The sequence below is a fragment of the Haemaphysalis longicornis genome, unplaced genomic scaffold (assembly GCF_048455015.1).
Source record: "Haemaphysalis longicornis isolate Haplotype H1 unplaced genomic scaffold, Haemaphysalis longicornis Haplotype H1 scaffold_3, whole genome shotgun sequence".
Taxonomy (NCBI): Eukaryota; Metazoa; Arthropoda; class Arachnida; order Ixodida; family Ixodidae; genus Haemaphysalis; species Haemaphysalis longicornis.
In genome coordinates, this window is record NW_027526335.1 from 79,044,438 (window position 1) to 79,066,166 (window position 21,729).

Below are 21,729 nucleotides of genomic sequence, written 5' to 3' on the forward strand. Positions count from 1 at the left end.
GCGCTGCCCAGGGGCGCTGCGCAAACGGCTTCCGGACAGTACTTCTGGGCTGTGCCTCATCACCGCAGCCGGATTTTTCTCCGCGCGGCGCGAGTAGGGCGTTACTGGAAATATTTTGAACATGGCTTGAGACGTTCCGTGATTTTTTGGACTTAATATGCTTATAAACGACTCCAGTGACGACAAACAAACTGCGTGAGACAAGGCAGGCGATATCACGCATTCCTAGCAAGCTTCTTTCAAAACGCGCGCGCACTGACGTCACGGGTCCGGCGCTTTGGCGAAGTGATACACTACATGAGGTGGTGCCGTTCTTGAGTTGTAACCGAGTATAGTTCCAAGCTGCGCGGGTTCCATAGGATCCCGTGTTGACAGAAGCAAAAGGAGCTCAATGCTCCCAATTGTTTTGCGACATGGTCACCAGACCATCCCCGACGCATCTGATCTCATCCGGCGATCAACTTGGCATTAGGGGAAGAAGCTTTGCTGGGCTAAATACGTTTACAGCGCCGACAAAAGTGCCAACACGGTGACGGCGCTCTGCCACTCGCAGAGCGCCGTCACCGATCTATTTACAATATTTACAACGATCTATTTACAATATTTACAAGAGGCCATGACAGAGCGAGTGCAGGCTGCACACCACACAAATCTTCGTCGTCGATAATCCTTCAATATCACAGCGGTATGCTCAAACGACCACTTCGTCGTTGCATCGTGACAATATAAAGTATCTCTATATAGGCGACGTTCCATCGTTTCAGCTTAGGCTGCCCATGACTGTACGAAACGCAGCATGGAATGCAAAAGATGAACGGGTCAGGGAAACTGAAGGAATCAAGCCCACGTGAGAAGGCTATCGGATATACCGTATTTATTCGATTCTAAGCACTTCTTTTTTTTCCATAATCGCGATGCCCAAAGAAATGGGGTGCTTACATACGAAAATTCTGAATTTCCGCCCAACCCCCCCTCTCCACTTTTTTCGCGGGCGTATCTCGAAAGACGGATGCAAAGAACAATGTTTCATTTGGCGAGCATTCGAAAGAAAAATAGGTACAGACACTGAACCCACCGCTTACGTACGATACTCACTCACCATCACTACCATTCGAGTACGTTGTGCCGCTTGAGCCACCGCTTTCAGTATTAGCAAGTGAAGCATTAGCAAGTCAAGCAATAAAAAAAAAAGGCTCTACAAGAAAGAAACACATATGATGCTTTCTGTCACACGCAGCGCTGATATCTCCAACTGCAATTATTGGGAAAAAACATACAAGTACGTGGACTTTGTAGGTAATATTGCGCCCGCGCCCTCATAAAGGGCGCTCCACTGGGATTTAAAAATGTACGTCAGAAACGCTAGTTCTTTAGCAGAAAGCAGCGCACTTAGTTATCTCCAAGATTCATAATAAACAGAAACTAATCATTGAATGGAAGCGTGCTCAGAAACATGGTACAGATTGCGGACAGCCTATGAAAATAATGCTCGTTGCAGAAAGGTGAAGGCCTCAAATAAATCCATTCAGGGCAGTGGTTCCCGATAATTGAAATAGGTACGAAAGCAAGCGACCCGGTGTGCTGACAAAAGACGAACAACCGAAAGCTCAAATATTTAACCACGGACACCGAAGCCCCATACGTTAGTTTGCCCTGGTCGAACTCAGGAGCCTCATTTGTATTGTTGCTGAGATGGACATCTCCATTCAATCTAAAATTGTTTGTCTGCATGCTACAAATAGAGTTCCAATTTCTGGAAAGAAACGGAACAAACAGCAACAGGTGAGGCCTTTGGCGAGTGATTATGGTTGCCACTCCCGGGTGCAAAGGGAATTACATCTTAAATATTTGCCATAGTAGACAATATTATTCCACCCCTGCACTAATTGCTTTGCTTTGTGTAGCTTTGAAAGGAAATACTAGAACTTTACGTCACGAAGCAACCGAGTCAAAGACTGTTCGGGGAAAAGGTGATTTAGGGTTTAAACACTTGCTTAGCACTCGTGAGGCCGAAACACTGCTCGAGCCCGATACACTGCTCGGGTAAGAGGTGATTCAGGGTTTAAACACTTAATTCGCTTAGCACTCGTGAGTCCGAAACACTGCTCGGGCCCTAAACACTGCTCAGGTAAGATGGGATTCGGGGTTTGAACACTTCGCTTAGATCTCGTGAGGCCAAAACAAAACCAGGCTTTTTCGGCTAACGTAACCCCTTTCTTTCTTTACCCCCGGGAATAACGCGTACTACTACTGTGCCCGTGTAGCTATGTAGCCTTTCCCAGGTATTGAAGATTGATATCTAGTATCCAAGAATAGCGCACGCTAAAGGCACCCGATGATGATGCTGATGATTGCTATTGATTTTCCCTTTGTAGTGGGGTGATGACGTGTCATCTTACCAAAAAGGACTAATATACCTATGTTTTATACTCTTGGTTTAATACTAGCGCTGTTTATGGCAGGCACAAAAAACTTATTAGGCACAAAATACTTTTTTTTCCTGTTACAGGCGGTAACTGTCCTAGGCAATATTCCCCTCTGCTTTTCGTCCACCAGCATTCTAATATTCTTTTCGTCGCCTCGACAGCCTTGAAGTCAACTTCCTCTGTGCTACCCTTAAATCCTAGGGTTTCTGGAATCCGAATATTTCCCTCATGTAGTGGTGGTGGTGGTTGTTGTGTGGGATCAGGCGGGGTTAGCCTGGCTGGATATGCCGGCCATTGCTCCGCCCAAGCTCCTCCTAATTAGCCAATGGTAGTGCCCTTTCACCACGAGTTTGCCAGTTCCGTCTCCTGAAGGAAGCTCAGCAGAAGGCGCGACACGTCTCTGCGCAGCATCCAATGTCCCCTTGGAAAGACGATTAGGTCCAGAGTGTTGCGTGGGGCTTCCAACTTTCGAATCGCTGAGAGCATTGCGGTCCGTTCGGCATCATGCTCTGGGCAACACATTACGTAGTGGTGTACATCCCGTATCTGCACATGACGAACACAGAGGCGATCGCACGAGGCGCACCTTGAATATCCATGCTGTGGTCTTCGCTGAGCCCGTTCGGATGCGGTACAGCAATGTTGCCTCCGATCTTGTAAGTCCCTTTGTGACGCAAGGCTTCAAACTTTTACGAATGGCTCCGTCGATCCGTACAGAGGGGTTAGTGCAGCGGCGTAGGTCATTCCTGATGCCCAGGTTTCCTGGGCAGCCCGCCTGGATCATGTGGTGTCCTCCTCCGAGTCAGAGTGCATTGCCATCGCAGCTGCTTTAAGAAAACTTAAGTCATATAAGCCGCAGGAAGTTGTAATTGTGACTGACTCAAAAGCAGTACTACAACTTTTGCAGCGTGGGATCCCCACGAAAAACGACTGTCAGCGTTCCTTACGGCTTGTGCAAGAACTCAGCAGCAAGGGTTTTAATGTACGGTTTCAATGGATTCCATCCCATGTTGGCGTCAAGGGCAATGAGACCGCTGATCAGATGGCACGCGTAGTGCGCTGCAATTCGCACCGACTGACGACTGTTAAAGTTTTCCCCAATCACTGGAACGACTTCAGGCGAACAGTGGCCGAACATTTCAAGTCCTGGGGAATCCCTATCATTCCCTCACGTAGATTTGGATTGATACCGTCGCATTCTAACACCATGTGCCGCATAATTTCTGTTTCTTTTCCGCAGACCACGCATACACCATCATTTTGTGAATACTTCCCCATAAAGCTCTTAGTTCCCAAACAACCTGCTCTAGGCTCAAAAAGCAAAGAACTGCCCTGGGAATTATCGTAGAAATTTTCCTTTGTGATTTCCAACTTCTCAGCCCTGTACATCTCTAACGACGTCTTAGCTTCCATTTTTTCTCTCCATTTATCCGTTTCTATCTGCCTTGCCTCTTTTTTGGTTACCTTGGCTGTTTTGGATTCTCCACTGTTCTTTCCCTATTTCATCGTTAGCCTTCTAGTCTTCCTTAACCACTGCGTGTCCACGCTTTTCAACTATAGGTACCTAAACACCTTAGCTGCCCTCCTAAGTTGATCCATTGCTCTCAACCTCCTCTCTAAACATATTTTGATTGATTGTAGGGTTTAACGCGCCGACGCAACGCAGGCGATGAGGCGCGCCGTAGTGGAGGGCTCCGAAATAATTTCGACCACCTGGAGATCTTTAACGTGCGCCGAAATCTCGTTCACACGGGCGTTTTTGCTCTTCGCCTCCATCAGAAAAGCGGCTGCCGCTTCCGGGAAACGAACCCGCGACCTCGGGCTCAGCAGCGCAAAGCCTTAGCCACTGAGCCACCGCGGTGGGTTCAAAACATATTTTACTCCGCGCTTCTCGAACTTCAAACGACGCCCAGCCCATATCTCCTTGCACTGCTTCGTTAGTTGTTTTTCCATGCGCGCCTAAGGCCAAACGGCGCGCCTAAGGCCCTAGAAAACTTTGCAATTTTTTTTTTATTTTCAAAATTTTGGACGCTCTTAGAACGGAATCACAAAAGCACCTAGTGGTTAGATTAGGTTGTCACGAAGTACACAAGTACCTAATTCAAATATTACTGCGTTGCACCTGTCACATAGCTTTGAAGCTCGCCAGAAAAAAGTTTTCCGCTTTTTATTGGTAAGGGTATTTTTTTGTGGGATTGAGAGGCGTCAAGCCACGTCGCAGCTATTGGCCGGCTCCCTTTCAGGCGCAGCAATAAACGAATTCCATAACCACTTTGAATAAAACCGGCAAAAAAGCAGGCCAGACACTATACTAGTATTTGCTGCTGCGACAAGAAAACCACACAGAGCCCCTGTGCGGTCGCATACACTTGGCCCAGTATCACACTTTGGAGCACTCCCGCTGTCCACTCCCGACGTGGACAGCGGCCTCCGCAAGCGAACAGCAGGCCTTGACTCCTCGAGAGAGCTTCGAGAGAGCTCAAAAAGAACCAAAAAGCCGAAGATTCGGGTTGCGTAGTTGTAACCCAGAGCTCGTACGAGGAGGTCTTCGAAAACATCGTTATCAGGAGGATGCAGCCATTTCCCATCGTCGAACAGGAAGACTTCCTCGACTGGTGACTTGCCTTGCGTCTACTAAGACTCCGCTGACGAGCCGCGCACTCCTGGAGTGCATCCGCTGCCCGCTTTATCGATACCAACCATCGGTTGCTGGTAAAATTGGAGAGAGCGGAGCCCATCCCAATCACAGCTTATGTCAGCAAAAGTTTCAACCGGTAAGTGATGGTGCTTAACATTAAAATTTTAAATAATAGTGGAAGCTACACCCCGGCTGCGAGGCGTGCCGTACTCGAGAGCTGCCGATTAAATCTGACCACAGTGGGGTTCTTTATTAACGGGCGCCGAAATTTCGGCACACCGGCGTTCTCAATCTTCGCCACCATCTGAAAAACGGCTGCCGCGGACGGGATCAAACCCGGGTCCTTGGGCTCAGCAGCACAGATCATTTGAATTTTAATAGCAGTAATAACAAAAAGAAATACTGCGCTTTTAAAGAAGTACGAATGAAGGAACTGGGGAAATACGTTCAGCGGCACTGGATTTTTTTTATTGTGCCGGTCGTATTTTACAATTTCGTGAAGTACGGGGAAGGGGGGTGGTCGACCGATATTGATGGTTAGCGTCACGCTCGTAACAGGAAAAACGTGTCTGAACTCAACTCGCGTCCGTTGACCTCGAAGTGGTGCCAAATATATGAGTTCAAGCAGCGCCACAAAAAAGGGGTGCATAAAAATTAAAAATTTAAAACAAACAACGAAAATGAAATAAAGGAGAAATTTTAAGGGACACTGAAGTGAATTTGTCAAGCTCCCGTTTTTGCTTGCACTGCGTAGACTGGCTCAAATTAGCACACTTTTCATCGTTTATCCGGTTGACAAATCGGTAATTATTTTACAAAGCGCGAAAGAAGAAAAACTACCATGCGCGGTTTGCGGCGGCCGTACCAACTAAGGCTGTGACGTTGAGAGGAGGGGCGCCGTGATTGGACGATGCCCAAGGTTAGCAATCACACAAGTTTCGGTGTCGGTTTCGGTTCTGTAAAACATAACCAATGGCGTTGTTGGATGGGCATTCTCAATATCTCAGTAGTCATCGTACCGCGCTTCTGCCATGTTGTCGGCTGTAAAATGCACAAGATAAGCCTCCCAGGACGGCTTGTAGTCGTAGCATTCACTAGCCGAGACCTACGCAGTGCATGAACGCCCTCCGCGTATCCGCAGACGCGCAAATGTCATGCGCTTTTCCCCCATATTTGGAGCTTGCCTCCCTCATGCCTGTATCGTAAAAAGCGTGTTCGCACCAGGCCAAGGTTCTGTTCATTCTGGACTGTGCCCACTGCCTGCAAGCAGTCGGTGCTTATGGCAACAGCACGCCAACGAGAACTCGCTAGCGCGCCAGTGCCAGCCTGCGCGCGTTTTGTGAACTAGTTCGTGCAGCCATGAACGTTGCGGCCCAAAAAAAAGTGAACTCAATATGGAAAACATCGGCGGAAATCAAAAAAGTTAACTTACAAAAAAAAAAAGCACCTACCGCGCGGAATTCGAACTCGTGACTTGCAAAACATTCGCGGTGACAAAACTAGCGCCCCAAACCACTGAGCCACGGAGCGGGACTCGAAGGCCTTGCTAATATAGGGTATATATTGTACAACCGGTTTACACTTTTATTTAGTTTTGGCATTTCCAGCAGCTTAGGTGACTATTTGTTGTACTGCGATCGTGTAGTAAGCGTCGCCCGAGTTTCCGCAGTAGCTCACGTCTAGCAATTGCATTTCGTAGACGGAAAAGCGTTCGCAGATGCGTAGTCGTGCTGCTGACCACTGTGCTTCTTCGCCCAGCGCAAAAAAGTGTTTCCCGCGCCCTAGTTTTACGCTGTACGGTAAAAATATCAGTTGATTTTATTTTCTTAGTACCTATATTGACTTCGCTGACTCTTCTGCCGCCTTGAAGAGGCCTTATATTTTCCTACTGGCGTACCAGTCAGCGAAGCGTCGCATGTGCGCTTGTGCAGCGCTTGTGTGAAGCGACCTTGACTTGGAGCTAGATACAGTGTACAAACAAACCAAGTAAAGAAAGGCACATTCTTCCATTGACAAACGTGTCCTGGCTTCGTTTCAACTAAGCGAACGAATTGCGACCAAGCAATTTTTTTTTAACCTCCTTGATTGCGACGACCCGCCGGCAGCCAGCGGACGAAACGCTGGGCCGACTGACTCTGTCGGCCGGGGAGCCGTGCAGTAGCGCAGCCGTGGCGCAACCAATTGCCAGCTCATCCCCTCCTGACGTCACACGAAAACGCCACAGAAAATGGGCGAGCGTAAAGAGAGGAGGACAGCATTTTCGAATTAGTTTTTCTACTAAATAAAATCGCGTAAACGCGCCTAGAGTGGTCGAAACATGGCCTGGGGACTCCGGACTACAATTTGCGGTAGTAATCCCGCAATGTTTACATATCACTTCAGTGTCCCTTTAACACGCAAAATTAACATACCCCCTACACACACACACACACACACACACACACACACACACACACACACACACACACACACACACACACACACACACACACACACGCACACGCACACGCACACGCACACGCACACGCACACGCACACGCACACGCACACACACACACACACACACACACACACACACACACACACACACACACACACACACACACACACACACAAGTCTAGATATCCACAATACCACTCGGCACTTCGTCATTTAATATGGTCATGTTCACCCTTCCCCCAGTGCTGGCAACACCGATGTTATACGGAAAATAAATCCGGCCACTTACAACAATTCAACGGGTGACTACTGCTTTTGCGAAAACGCTGTCTCTTAGGCCATCACAAACAGTCGTTACGGAGTTCTAACACGCATGAGCGGCTTTACTGTGAGTAAACGTGCCTGTATAGCGAAAATGGAGGCGAAAAGCGGAAACGCCCGTGTGTACGAGGTTTCGGCGCACGTTAAAGATCCCAAGGTGGTCAAATATAATCCGGAGCCTTCTACTACGGCGCGCCTCATCGCCCACGTTGCGTCGGCGCGTTAAACCCTACAATCAATCAATCAATCAAACGTGTCTGCATAACTCCGATTTTTTTCGCACAACATTATTCACTGTGCTCTTTTACTATACGCACATTACAGTGACCTTGCTTGTTTGAATTGTGTTTCGTGCACTATACTGACGACATTCCACTGACCCTTCCATGCTTGAAGTCTCTGTTCGAACTCCAATGCAGTGTGACCTTTTTTTTAAAAAATCCTTGCTTTGTTTTCTGTTACCCCAGCCAGGGCCGCTGGCCTCCTGTCCCAATAAAGACTTTCACACTTTATTTTAACCCAACCAATAATATTATTTTTTCAACCCAAAGGACTCGACGTATTCCGCAAAACGACCTCGCATCATCTCGTCCTCACCCTTTTCTATTAACACGAAGCCGCTGACCTCGCCTTTCCTAAATTCATTTATTCATTTATTCATCCACTTATTAAAGGTTTGCATGGAGATGCGATGAACAACACTACAAGTGAAAGTAATTTAGAAAGCAATTTACTACATTTAAAGTATACTAGCATTCTACAATATACGGAAAATGTATTTTCGAAGAGGTGCTCAATAATATAACTACTTTGTAACTACGCAGCTGAGTAACTTGTATGACGCGCACGCAGTTTGTTTAATAGCTTTGTTAGTTTTCTCCGTGCAAATAGAGCTAGTTTTTTAAAGGTTACGTCAGTTTTTCCAACGCCGCCTGTATTAACATATTGCCTGACGCGTCGCGCGCTTTTCAATGGGAAGGGTAGGGACGCTTAGTTCAGGCTCTGATCCGCTATGTGGCGCGTGCCGGCGGACATCTCGCCTGCCGTCACTGCTCGCGAGTCGCGAACGCTGCACCCACTTCTACGACGTGTGTCTGTCAGCTTGCCTGTTGCGCTTCAAGGGCCGTTTCGCTTACATCTTAGCCGCGACGGGGCGCTAGTTCTGTGGCGCACTGGGGATCTCGTTCAACCTGTCGCTCGCTTCATACTTGCTGCATTTTTCCAAAGATAAAGACGGAGGCGGACTGAAATAGTGTAAGAACATACTGATTGCCGGGTAGACACATAGCTAACAGAAAAACGATATTTTCGGATGGGGTAGCCATTATTCTACTGATATTTTTCTTTCTGGAGTATTTAGAGAAGAAAAATTGCGTGCACGTTTTTGGTTCAGGCGCTCACTTCTACCATTACTTTCCAATAATATCACGTGCTTGTAAACTTCAGAAAATTATAGGAAACAAAAGGATAAGCAGCTGGGATCCCTCCACGCTGTCCGGGCACTTCTACAGTACAGTCCTCAATTTTAGAAGTGCGTACCGATGCGGAGTGCGAACAGCAGGGTCAAAACAATACCTAAATGCGGAGGGGATAGAGGTGGGATGCCCCACTCAGAAAATTTCAGGGCCTGTGATCCGAGTAGATAAGCGCGCAAAGCCGGCATCAGCCTGCGGCAGCGCAAGGGATTTTGCTTCGTGACAAAGGAAGTTTTGTCAGTGACAGACCAAGACAGACAGGCATGGTGAAAAACAAGAAGGCGTAGGAACGCCGCCTCGGGAACGCTAAACGAACTTTCCACTATTTTGCATAGTTTCCGAGAAGCGGCGCTGGCTGGCGGACACGAAAGCACGCTGGAAGGCTACGGAGCGGGGAAGGGTAGGAGAGAGCAACAGGAGAGTGGCTGTTTGGCCATTTTTCGCTCACGCGTTAGGCAATGTTTATACAGGCGGCGTTGGTTTTTCTCTTGACATAAACGAGTGTGGGAGCCACTAAACTGGGGCACCTTGTTCAAGAGGATAACAAGTTCGGCGAATCGGTATGGGTTCATTCTGTGTTCAACAGAGCAATTTACACAAGGCAGTGAAAGTTGCTTCGGTACAATTTTCATTTGCAAAAGCCACAATGAACACATACCAACTATCCCCCCTTATCATCTGGTACGAAGCGCACGCCACGTTTGCCTTCTCTCTTGAAAGCGCTTAACTGCTCCAAACAGTTCAATTTTGATGGAGAGCTGGCATAAGATGACATATGCGGGAGCAAATTTTAGCAGGCGTGACCTAAATATGGCGATGGGAAACAATTACTAAAGCAAAAATTAATAAGCGCTTCCCGCATGTTTTACAGAGGGCGTAGCTTGTTTATCCAGTGTTGTGGCTACCAACTTTCAGCTTCGGCCATGTTATCGGTGTTGTACGGGGAAAATTTACGTTTAAGGTGCGTTTTTTTAATTATTGACTTTGCGCACAGAAATAAATAAATAAATAAATAAATAAATATATATATATATATATATATATATATATATATATATATATATATATATATATATATATATATATATATATATATATATATATATATATATATATATATATATATATATATATATATATATATATATATATATATATATATATATATATATATATATATATATATATATATATATATATATACAGGAACAAAGTTTTCCTGGACGCCGGTAGAATATACACAAAAAAATGGTTTCGACCACGGTAAAAAAAGAGAACAGATTTAATAACGTTTCGGCCGAGGGACCGGCCTTCGTCAGATACAGTGATGGCATTGTCGTACAGCTTATATATGTTTCAAAACTACAAATCAGCTACAGCAGTCGAATGAGGAAAGGGAAGAAAAGGAAAGAGGCAAACACGAGATACAGGCGCTTGTCTAAAGCATTACATAGACGCTATGGTGCCCAGAATTATCAATAAAGGTTTTCTGCACGATGTGTGTGCTTATACAAAAGCAAGGCTATCTTTACAAGGTTGTCTCTATAAACACCAAGAACAGAGCAACGACCCTTAACAGCGATAACATGAACAATTGCCTATGAATATTCAGTTCAACAGCTGAACTCAGTGTTATAACATTACTGCGTGTTCAGGCAGCTTAATTTCCCCGGACTTTCGTTTAAACCAGATACTAAGGTGTTAAATTTGTAAATTAGGAATGACTCGCGCACTTCTCTATCATGGTGGGTACGAAAACCAGATTGAAGGATGGTGGCTTTTATATGATCAAAGGAATGGCCTGTAACGTTCACGTGTTTGGATAGCGGAAGATGCGGAAGGGAGGTTACATGTGCCCTGTGGTTATTGAAACGCAGTCTAAACGATAGCGCCGTTTGACCAATGTATTGCAGGTTGCAAAGAGAACATTCTAACATATAGATTACGTTTTCACTGTCACAGCAAAGATCGCTATTTATTTTTAGGCAGTACTTCGAGGCTGAACTGGTAACCGATCGGGTAGTAGTCATGTGTGCGCAAACCTTGCAACGGGGCTTGTTGCAAGGATGGCACCCAGATGGAGCCACATGTGCGGTTTTTGATGAAGTTAAAATATCACGAAGGTTTCTAGCTCTGCGGTATACTACTCGTGGCGGTTCGGGAAAAATTTCTTGCAGCCGATCACTCTGCTTGAGAATATTGTAGTGTTTACTTAAAATGTTCCTAATGTTAGGCATTGACGCGTTGTACGTAACCACGAGGTTCGTTTTTTCGGGGGGTGAAGGCCGGGCTTGAATATCGAGGAGGTCATTGCGGTCAAGAGCATCGGCGCGCCTAAATGCATCGTCAAGAATTTCGGCAGGGTACTTTTGTTTAGTGAGGGCGTCGCGAAGTTGTAGGCAGTTGGACTCGAAGTCAGATTGCTTAGAACAAACTCTTTTGAAACGGATGGCTTGACTATACGGGATACTAGTTTTGCAATGCTTAGGGTGGCTACTGTCAAAATGGAGGTACTGTTGCCTGTCGGTTGGCTTGCGGTAAATTTTAGTCCCGATTTCACCGTTATCTACAGTCAAAGTAACGTCAAGAAAATTGATGGTTGACTGGGAAAAAGAATGGGAAAATGAAATAGAAGGGTGAGCCTGATTAAAATCATTAATGAAAGACAAAAGAGCGGCCTCGCCGTGTGTCCAAATTAGGAAGATGTCGTCAATGAAGCGTTTATAGTACAGAGGTTTAAGAGCACAACTGGCTAGAAATTCGTTCTCAAGCAAGCCCATGAAGATATTAGCGTAGTTAGGACCAATGGCGGTGCCCATTGATGTGCCACTAACCTGAACGTAATGGATTCCATTGAATTCAAAATTGTTTAGCTCTAATATCAGGCGCAAAAGAGTAGCTAAAGTTTGGCTGTCCAAGGTCTTATTGATATCTGATATCTCGTATGCTAGTAGTACAGATCGGATGCCGTCGGTATGCGGTATGTTAGTATACAGAGACGCCACGTCTAAGGTAACCAAGAGGGCGCCTTCGGGGACCTCAACAGAAGTGATATCAGTTAAGAAATGATTGGTGTCTTTAACGTATGAATCAAACGTTGCAGGAATGTGGTTGATTTCCGTATCGACAAAACGGGAGATATATTCAGTTACAGTTCCTATTCCCGAGACGATTGGACGGCCAGGATTTCCATGTTTATGTATCTTCGGTAGGAGGTAAAAACGGCCTGCGACGGGGCTTAGAGGAATAAGCGACCTAATTAATGAGCTATCCAACTTTTTTTCGGATGTGAGCGCGGTTAGCGCACTTGTTATGACAGACTTAAAATGTTCAGTTGGGTCTTCATCTAAACGTTTATAAAATGACTGATCGTTAAGTTGCCTCATCGCTTCTTTAAGATAGTCTGTTTTATTAAGCACTACGACTGCGCCCCCCTTATCTGCAGGCTTAATGACTATGCTGTCACGGGACTCAAGTTTCTTGATTGCTGAGATGCTGTTTCTTGATATATATATATATATATATATATATATATATATATATATATATATATATATATAGTGAGCACGTATAGGGTATTTAATTTAAAAAATTCATACACCTGCTTTGAACCGTAAACACAAGACATCCGTTCGCGCGGAGGCTTTCAGTCACTTTCAATTACATTCGCCATAAGCCACATAGATTCCTCGACATACTCGTTTTTTTTTTACAAAGGTCTATTATAAAAGCGCTGTCTGCAGAGCTACGAAGTCACTAGTAGAAAAAAAAGTGACGTTGCAAGTGCATGCTTAAATAAAAGCAATACGACGTACAGTTCTCCTTTTATTGCCGAGCCGTGTACCCAAGCAGAGAAGCTTAGAAATTGCACGCACTTACGATCTTCCCGTTGATTTCCAGGTTGGCCGGCTTGCGAGCACCAGCCGAACTGGAGCTTTGGGGGGCCCCACCATAGCCCAGGTCGGCGTGGACGGAGGACTAACTCCGCGCACAGGTGTTCCGGCACATGCGAACGCAAATGGGGAACGCACGCTCGCGTGATATATCAGCTCGATGCCGAGGAGTCGAAGATCGAGGCGAGGGACAGGGCGAGACTTAGTAAATGTGTCCACAACAGCAGCCCGCACCGGAGTCGTCACCACGTGGGCCGTTGCCGCGAACGCAGCACCGAAAGGCGTCTGCGTGGGTATCGCCTAATTTCGGCGTCGTCAATCATTTGAAATTCATCAGCGATGGCGGTGGGGCTTCAGCGCCGGGCAGGTTAGTGCCCCTCTCCCCTCCCCACTGTTTTCTACGCTAAATTTTCTACCGCCCGCGTAGCCCGGCAATAAAACAATGCTAAAAAGGCGATCACAGACAAAAAGGCGCGACGCTCACTGCCGTTGAATGTCCTACGTCAGCGGGGATGAGATGAAAGTTTTTGTTCAGTATTGTTACAGGCACTATGGTGGTTTGGAGAGAGAGAGAAAGAGAGAGAGATGGTATTTATTACAGAGAAAAACGTAGCGGCTTGCCGCCATGCGCTCGCCGACATGTTACTCTACGGCGAAAGCGGGAGAGCGAAAAAAGGCCGCAGAAATAGAAAGGGAAAACAAACTGAAGTTATTCGCGTCCTGTTTCAGGGAATTGAGTAAAAAAAGGCAACTGCCCGCGCTAATGGCATGACGATAATGTCGCAATGAAGTTATTGTGCCTATGGTAATGAACTTATGCGGCTAATGCTTCGTGCTGATAGGTGGTTGATCCCTCCCGCAGGGAAGTCGAGGGCAGTGAACGGCACAGGACATGCCGGAAACCACAATCAGCCCGTCATTTACAGACCCCTTTTTTATGAGTTTTCGCACAAAGCGAATGGAAATTTCTGCCAGTGAATTCACCTATCTTGTTCGGCTCTTTCACAGCTGTCGATCGAGCAGCACGTCAGGGCTTATGCTTCCAGGCAACGTCATAAGTTTTCAAGTGGTTTCAGGTGGCTAAAACCATTGACCCTGAAAATTCCTCGCGGCACGAAGTCTGCTTACATGCTTTCAAACCGAAAGTATTATGGCTTCCCTCGGCGATACTTAGCAGATTTCTTTAGTGGTACACTATATATGCTTCTCTTTGTCCACCTTCGTTTTTTCGTCTTGTGGCGCGAATTACTTCAACAGACAGACTGGCAACTCTTCAGGCCACAGCTTCGCTATAATCAGAGTTCTCCGTGAATGGCGTGCCCTCTACTACTGTTCTACTCACGCGCCCTCGTGTTCACCTGTCGCACGGCACGCATTAGACTTAGCCGCTGTTCAGCCGCTGGCGACGTGATGAGGTAGCGTGGGGGGGGGCACTTGGTTTTATACTGTGAAGACCCGGGTTCAATTCCCGTGCGAACTCAAATGTGTTTTTATTTACTCATTACAGCGGTGGCCATTGTCTGTGCCGGGCAACAAGAATGCCAGTTTTTCGCACAATTGGCCACTTAAGGCTATTGTCTTAAAATGATGTGCGGCTGGCCAAGCACGGGGCACCATGTGTATTCAAGGTAAAGATATTGGTGACACCGCGGACCCCGAGCTCCCACACTCACGCCGTGGCCAACCGTGGCAATGAGCCGAAAGGCGGAGGGACAGAAGCTTCAAACGGTGCCCGTCGTAGCCCTGGTCAAGCCCTGGCCGGTGCACGCTCCCTGTCTGTCTACCAGGCAGGGAGCTCCGGGACCTCTTTGGCCATTAGGGTAACGTCAAAGAAGAAAGTACCCCAGTGTTATTCTTTATACTATGGCGCAGGGTATTGTCAAAACACTCTCTTCAAAACTATCGGCACCCAAAAAGGGCCGGCACCGATGTAATATTCAAAACTCTGCCCAACATGAAGTTTAACACGCCGGGCGACTTTCCTCGTTTCTTGGTGATATAATCAAAAAACAAGGAATCCCCAATAACATGAAATTCAGTTTTCTTAATTGCTAAAAAGTTCATTGAGTGTGTAGTTGCTCCAAACTACAAGGCAAAGAAGTTCACATCAGGGGACGTGCTCGTTGAATTATTTACTAAGCAACAGTCTGACAGCCTCTTGAGCCAAATTACATGGCCTTCAAATAACTGTAACTACACATCGCAGCCCTAACAGCTCGCAGGGCGTTATTTTCGAGATGAACCTGCTTAGTGAAACTGACTCCGACCTCCTCGAGGGCATGCGGGACCGGGGATTACTGCCGTAAGAAGAATAACTATCAAACGCGATGGCGGGGAGGTAAAAACCAAACATGTGATTCTCACTTTTGGCCGAAGTGTCCTACCGGAGTCTGTCACTGCAGGCAGTGTCCAACCTTACATACCGGATTCACGCCACTGCTTCAAGTTCCAGCGGTATGGGCACAGTGCTACAGTTAAACCTGGATGTAACGAAGTTGACCAAAAATCCCTATTTGTCATTACATTCAGGTTTCCGTTACATGCAGGTTTTGAGTTAAGGCTCACGTGAATGCAGCAGAAACGAAACCAAAATACTAGGCATCAGTGACCTCGGTGAACTCACCCTCAAAGGATTTAGTTCGCAGCGAAAAGCTGCCTGATTCGCGCCCGCTGTTTTCCCACCACATGGCTTTTCAAATAAGCAAGCTCACTCACCCCCGTATTTAAAAACGTAACTTAAGTATCACTTTTGCCTTTTAGCACTTTTCGTTGCCTCAATTTCCTTCAAGGACCGAACTTATCTGAAAAGGGCGCCTTTGCGCGAACTTGATGCTCTTTTCTGCACTCAAATCGGTGAGAGTAAGCTAGCTGGGATACTGCACCGGCAAGCGACGTTCTTCTTTCTCGCCTGTGGAGACGGCGCTTAAAATTGCGAGCCTATCTTGAAAAGGCAAAAAAAAAAAAAGTTATCTGGCAGTACAACTCATAACCGACTAACCGACACCAAAGATAGCGGGGGAGACGCATGGCTACCCGCTGACAAGCAGGCCTAGCACCAAACCGGCACCCCGCACTCATACGTGAAAACGCACGGTAGTTTGTGGTGAGGGTCAAATTTGCTAAATTGGTGCATCTCTCCGGGTGATTCTTCTGAAAAAGTGCAAAAAAAAAAAAGGGACTTATCAGCGTGGCGAATTCGTTACATAGAGGTCGCAAACACATGGGCTTCAATGGGGTTGGCAATGGCGAATTGAAAAACTTCGTTAAATCCAGGAATTCGTTACATGGAGGTTCGTTACATCCAGGTTTAACAGTACCAGTGTCCTTCAAGACTCTGGTTTTACTAACTGCCGCGGAAAACCGACATGCGCCAGCCAAGTGCGCAGGACATGAGCACTGTGATAACTGTGCCACTAACGTAATGAAATCTGCCATCTGTGAACAACCACATGTCACACCTCTTGTCAGCACCACAGGTGATACAGTTGAAGACCGCGCAAACACCCTGACACAACACTTTGAATACGTTTCCAGCTCCTCCCACTACGCCAAGACATGTTTGCAATACAAACAGTCTGCCGAAAGAAAGCCTGCCCATAACAACAAAAAATTTAATGGCGGGTGTAAACCTCCTTTTTCTCTGCAGGAACTTATGGTATAGCCCTGAGTGCATGCGGCGTTTCAGTGCTAGGGGCCGATGAAATGACATACACAATGACTCCACGTGGACACTCTCAATACTCTCCTCTATAGATGTGGTGTGCGGGGCACTTTCCTCGTGCTTTTGGAAAAACTCAACTGTGTTGGCAATACTGAAAGAGGGAAAAGATGCCTCTTCTGCGACAAGCTACCGCCGAATTGCTTTGACGAGCTGCTTGAGCAAGCTCTTTGAAAAGATGATCAATAGACGACTTATCCACTTTTTAGAATATCATGGTGTCCTCGATAGCTGCCACGCAGGCTTTTGATTGGGTAGATAAAAAACTGACAATCTTACACCCCTGTCACACGGGCACTTTCAATCGCGATTGAGTCGATCCGGATCGAACTCAATCCGGATCGGGCGCTGCTACACGGCAGTTTCAATCGCGATCGAGCCCGATCCGGATCGAACTCAATCCTGGTTTCTCAAGCGCGATTGAGGTTTCCAAGCGTGATCACACGAAAGAGGTGGTACTCTCATCCCCGCTGACTAATGGCACAGATGTTGACAACTTAATCTGACGCCTAAAATCGTGTCGAATAACTTGACCAAAATAAGCGTGTGGTAACATTTATATAGTTACGTATACCTACGACCGGGCAAAGTTACCAGACGCCGGCCGCGAAGTATATTTTTGGCGCCGTATAACGTACGGGAGTGCAACCGGTGCAACTTCTCACTCGGGGTTGAAACGTGCCGTGATGCAGCGGCAGTGCGTCTAGCGCGCTCGAAAAGTCAATCGCGCTTCGCTTCAATCCGGATTGAAAGTGCCCGTGTGACAGGGGGATTTTAGTTGTTGAATCATACGTCAGAGGGACAGACAACCGTTCTTTGTCGGTATATTATCTTTATTCCGTATCGCATCACTTAAAACACCTTGATCTGAAACGGTTTTTCTTGTGGTGCCCTAGAACTCTTGAAATCGGAATTTTTAGGTCTACCAGCCACACGTGTCCCGCCAAAAGGAAGGCTCAATTGCAACCATGGCAGTGAGCCGTGCGGCAGCACACTTTTAACTGCACGTGAAAATACAACAAGCTTACGCGGCGTCGAAGACTACTTCAAGGATTGTTTGGACGCCTGCACATGCTTCCATGGAGGGCCACGAATTTGCCCACCAGGCCTCGGAGGATTTGGAGAAACCTATTCCTCTTGTAACATACCACGAAATAACACAACATTACAAGCTTAATCGACGAACCTTCCCGCTATACCTCCCCGAACCTCCCGAAACCTCAAGAAAAAACACTTGGACTCCTACACACCAACGCCTTCCCGCATCCAACTACGCTACACCGGATATCCACCAACCAAATACACAGCAGAATGCAAATACTGCCAAGAACCTGGTACACTCAGACATATTATCCTTGAGTGTAGAAAAAACAAGCACCCATCACCCCTTTTCCTCATCCCAAATCCTGCCCCTGCCTCTCGGACCATGCTCCTGCTCACCGAGAGGGCAGCCGGTGCTAAGGCAGCTCATGGATTCTCATCAACAAGGAACCACTCCTGGAACACCATAAATACTCTGCTGATAATAAACGTTCTCTCTCTCTCTCTCTCTCTCTCTCTATATATATATATATATATATATATATATATATATATATATATATATATATATATATATATATATATATAGTAAGGGAATGAGGGGCTCGTTGAGGAAATACAGAAAGATAGGTCGGCAGTCTACAACGCCAAAGGAGGCATAGGGGTGTGGTTAGGCTCATTTTTTACTACGGTTAATGATGTTAACACTTTTTTTTTTAAATATACGGAAGAAAGAAAGAAAGAAAAACACGCGCCCAGAGTGGGGACCGAACCCACGCCTTTCGATTAGATCTCGAATGCCTTACCAATTCGGCTATCTGGGCGACTGTGTTCTCCTTCGCTTTCTGGGCTATTTATATTTACTAGAAGTGTATCTGACGCTTGAGGGTGGTAGCCAGCGCCACTCTGACTACACGGGGAGAAGGGGACCTTCTTTTCAACCCCCGGGGCGTGACTCGGGCGTCTACAGCCTGTCATGAGCGGGTAACTGGCGGGAAGCCCTCTTATGCTACCTAGGCATCAAGGCTAGCTGTCAGAACCGAGACCCTCGCTAGGCTTTCGCAGAATAATATAGTAAGGGAATGAGGGGCTCGTTGAGGAAATACAGAAAGATAGGTCGGCAGTCTACAACGCCAAAGGAGGCATAGGGGTGTTGTTAGGCTCATTTTTTACTACGGTTAATGACGTTAACACTTTTTTTTAAATATACGGAAGAAAGAAAGAAAGAAAAACACGCGCCCAGAGTGGGGACCGAACCCACGCCTTTCGATTAGATCTCGAATGCCTTACCACAGTCGCCCAGATAGCCGAATTGGTAAGGCATTCGAGATCTAATCGAAAGGCGTGGGTTCGGTCCCCACTCTGGGCGCGTGTTTTTCTTTCTTTCTTTCTTCCATATATTAAAAAAAAAGTGTTAACGTCATTAACCGTAGTAAAAAATGAGCCTAACCACACCCCTATGCCTCCTATGGCGTTGTAGACTGCCGACCTATCTTTCTGTATTTCCTCAACGAGCCCCTCATTCCCTTACTATATTATTCTGCGAAAGCCTAGCGAGGGTCTCGGTTCTGGCAGCCTTGATGCCTAGGTAGCATAAGAGGGCTTCCCGCCAGTTACCCGCTCATGACAGGCTGTAGACGTCCGAGTCACGCCCCGGGGGTTGAAAAGAAGGTCCCCTTCTCCCCGTGTAGTCAGAGTGGCGCTGGCTACCACCCTCAAGCGTCAGATACACTTCTAGTAAATATAAATAGCCCAGAAAGCGAAGGAGAACACAGTCGCCCAGATAGCCGAATTGGTAAGGCATTCGAGATCTAATCGAAAGGCGTGGGTTCGGTCCCCACTCTGGGTGCGTGTTTTTCTTTCTTTCTTTCTTCCGTATACTTAAAAAAAGTGTTAACGTCATTAACCGCAGTAAAAAATGAGCCTAACCACACCCCTATGCCTCCTTTGGCGTTGTAGACTGCCGACCTATCTTTCTGTATATATATATATATATATATATATATATATATATATATATATATATATATATATATATATATATATATATATATATATATATATAGATATATATATATATATATATATATATATATATATTTGTCTGTTCGTCTATCTATCTATCTATCTATCCCTCTCTCTCTCTCTCTCACCGCGACGATTAGCTGTTTTGCAGTGCCCCTGAAGAAGAAAAAATATGAAGAAAAATCGGAAAGTTACGTAGGGTACGCTTGGTGTATCCAGAAGACTTTGTTTTATTATTTTAGAGTCATTCGCTTAGTGTGAATTATTTGCTTTTGAGTTATTTACTTTCGGCGAGTCCGCACAGGTCCCTCCATTCTTACTGGCTGCCCACAGGAACAATTTGCCCCGTCCTCCTTTGTAACCAACGCTCAAGAAGGCTGGTAAGGTCTTCAATAAAAGTTTATTTAAGTCAAGTTGTTACCTCCCTGAGCAAATTCTTGTAGGTGCCCACGAATTTCGGGCGTTTGTTTTTCTCCCCAGTACCTTGCTGCACTCAAACATACGTAAAAACATGTACGTAATCCAGATAAAAACAAGTTAAACACCTACAAGCAAGATGGCTTCCTCATGACCTATAGAGCTGCTTGTAATGTGGGGAGGAGGAGCTGCTTACATTGCGAGGAAATTGTCCTAAAGGCAGAACCGGATAAATCAAGCCCCAAGAATTGATTCATTAGAGAATTACCAAGTATCTTGAAAACGATACGGGTAGGACAATGTTTATTCGGTGCCGACTATACCGTTTAAGAAAAAAAATACAAAAATGCATTTTTGTAGGGGGGGGGGGGGGGGGGGGGGGGGGAGGGGGCGGACACACACAAAGCGCAGCCTAAAATTTCGCTTTACGAGTGTTCATGGCATAAAGCGCGACTTTTGCGGTTTCGAACGTACTTTGAGCCCATGAGAATTCTCTTAAAAGGCTTCCAAGCTACGAGCCTACGAGCCTACGTGCCTACGAGCGTACGTGCCTACGTGCCTACGAAGCTACGTGCCTACGACAACAATTACAAACCACGTGGGATAACGCAGCTGCCCTTTGACCGCGAGTGATTTTGGTCCGTAGCGGTCGTTGCCAAAGCGAAGGTCGACCAAACGCACAGCGTAGACTACAGCAAATTAGAGTGCTCTGACGTTCGTATCACAGGAAGCAGTTATACGGTTTAATTTGGCGTGCATGTTGGCCCACTGCCAGTTCATACGAGAGTTCTAAAACTTGATAGCCCCGCAGGGTTGATCCGGAAATGCGCAGAGCCGTTCAAGCAAATCCGCCAACAAGAGGCGTCCTTCGCTTTCTCAGACTGTTATTATATCCATTACCCACACCATACGCATCGTGGAAGTCCTCTGAATTCACGGTAGTTTTATTGTTGCTGTATCACGAGTTCTTTCTCGTCACACCCTATATGTTGCTTACGTTTTTTTTCTTCTACTAAATAGGGTTACGTGCTGGTTAGCAGAACTTGAAGCTTGCCAGGCGTCACTCAAAAACCTCGGGAAAAAAAAAACTTAGGTGGGCGAAACAAGCCGCGGAAAGGAAAGTGTTAGGAATAACGCTTAGAAATAGGAAACGAACGTCTTGGATTAGAGAGCAAACTCTCCAAGCAGCAAAAACCTCGCTGCTGTTGGGCGCCTCCTACTTCCATGGCGACGGTTCGATGCGTTGAGCAGCCAGGCGCAGCTGGCGGGGTTCTCAAGGGCAAGGCCTCTGAGATAGCAGGATCATGGGGTTTCCCAGGCCTTGAGAATCCCGAA

The 21,729-nt window shown here is 46.4% G+C and overlaps 1 long non-coding RNA gene across 1 annotated transcript in view; it reads left to right on the forward strand.

The window, feature by feature from the left end:
* Window positions 1-13,459, forward strand: part of LOC144174702 (uncharacterized) — a 35,249-nt gene extending 21,790 nt beyond the window's left edge. Inside the window, exon 3 of the long non-coding RNA XR_013323512.1 lies at window positions 13,201-13,459. This is a non-coding gene — a long non-coding RNA (uncharacterized LOC144174702). The remainder of the gene's footprint in view (window positions 1-13,200) is intronic.
* The last annotated feature ends 8,270 nt before the right edge of the window (window positions 13,460-21,729 follow it).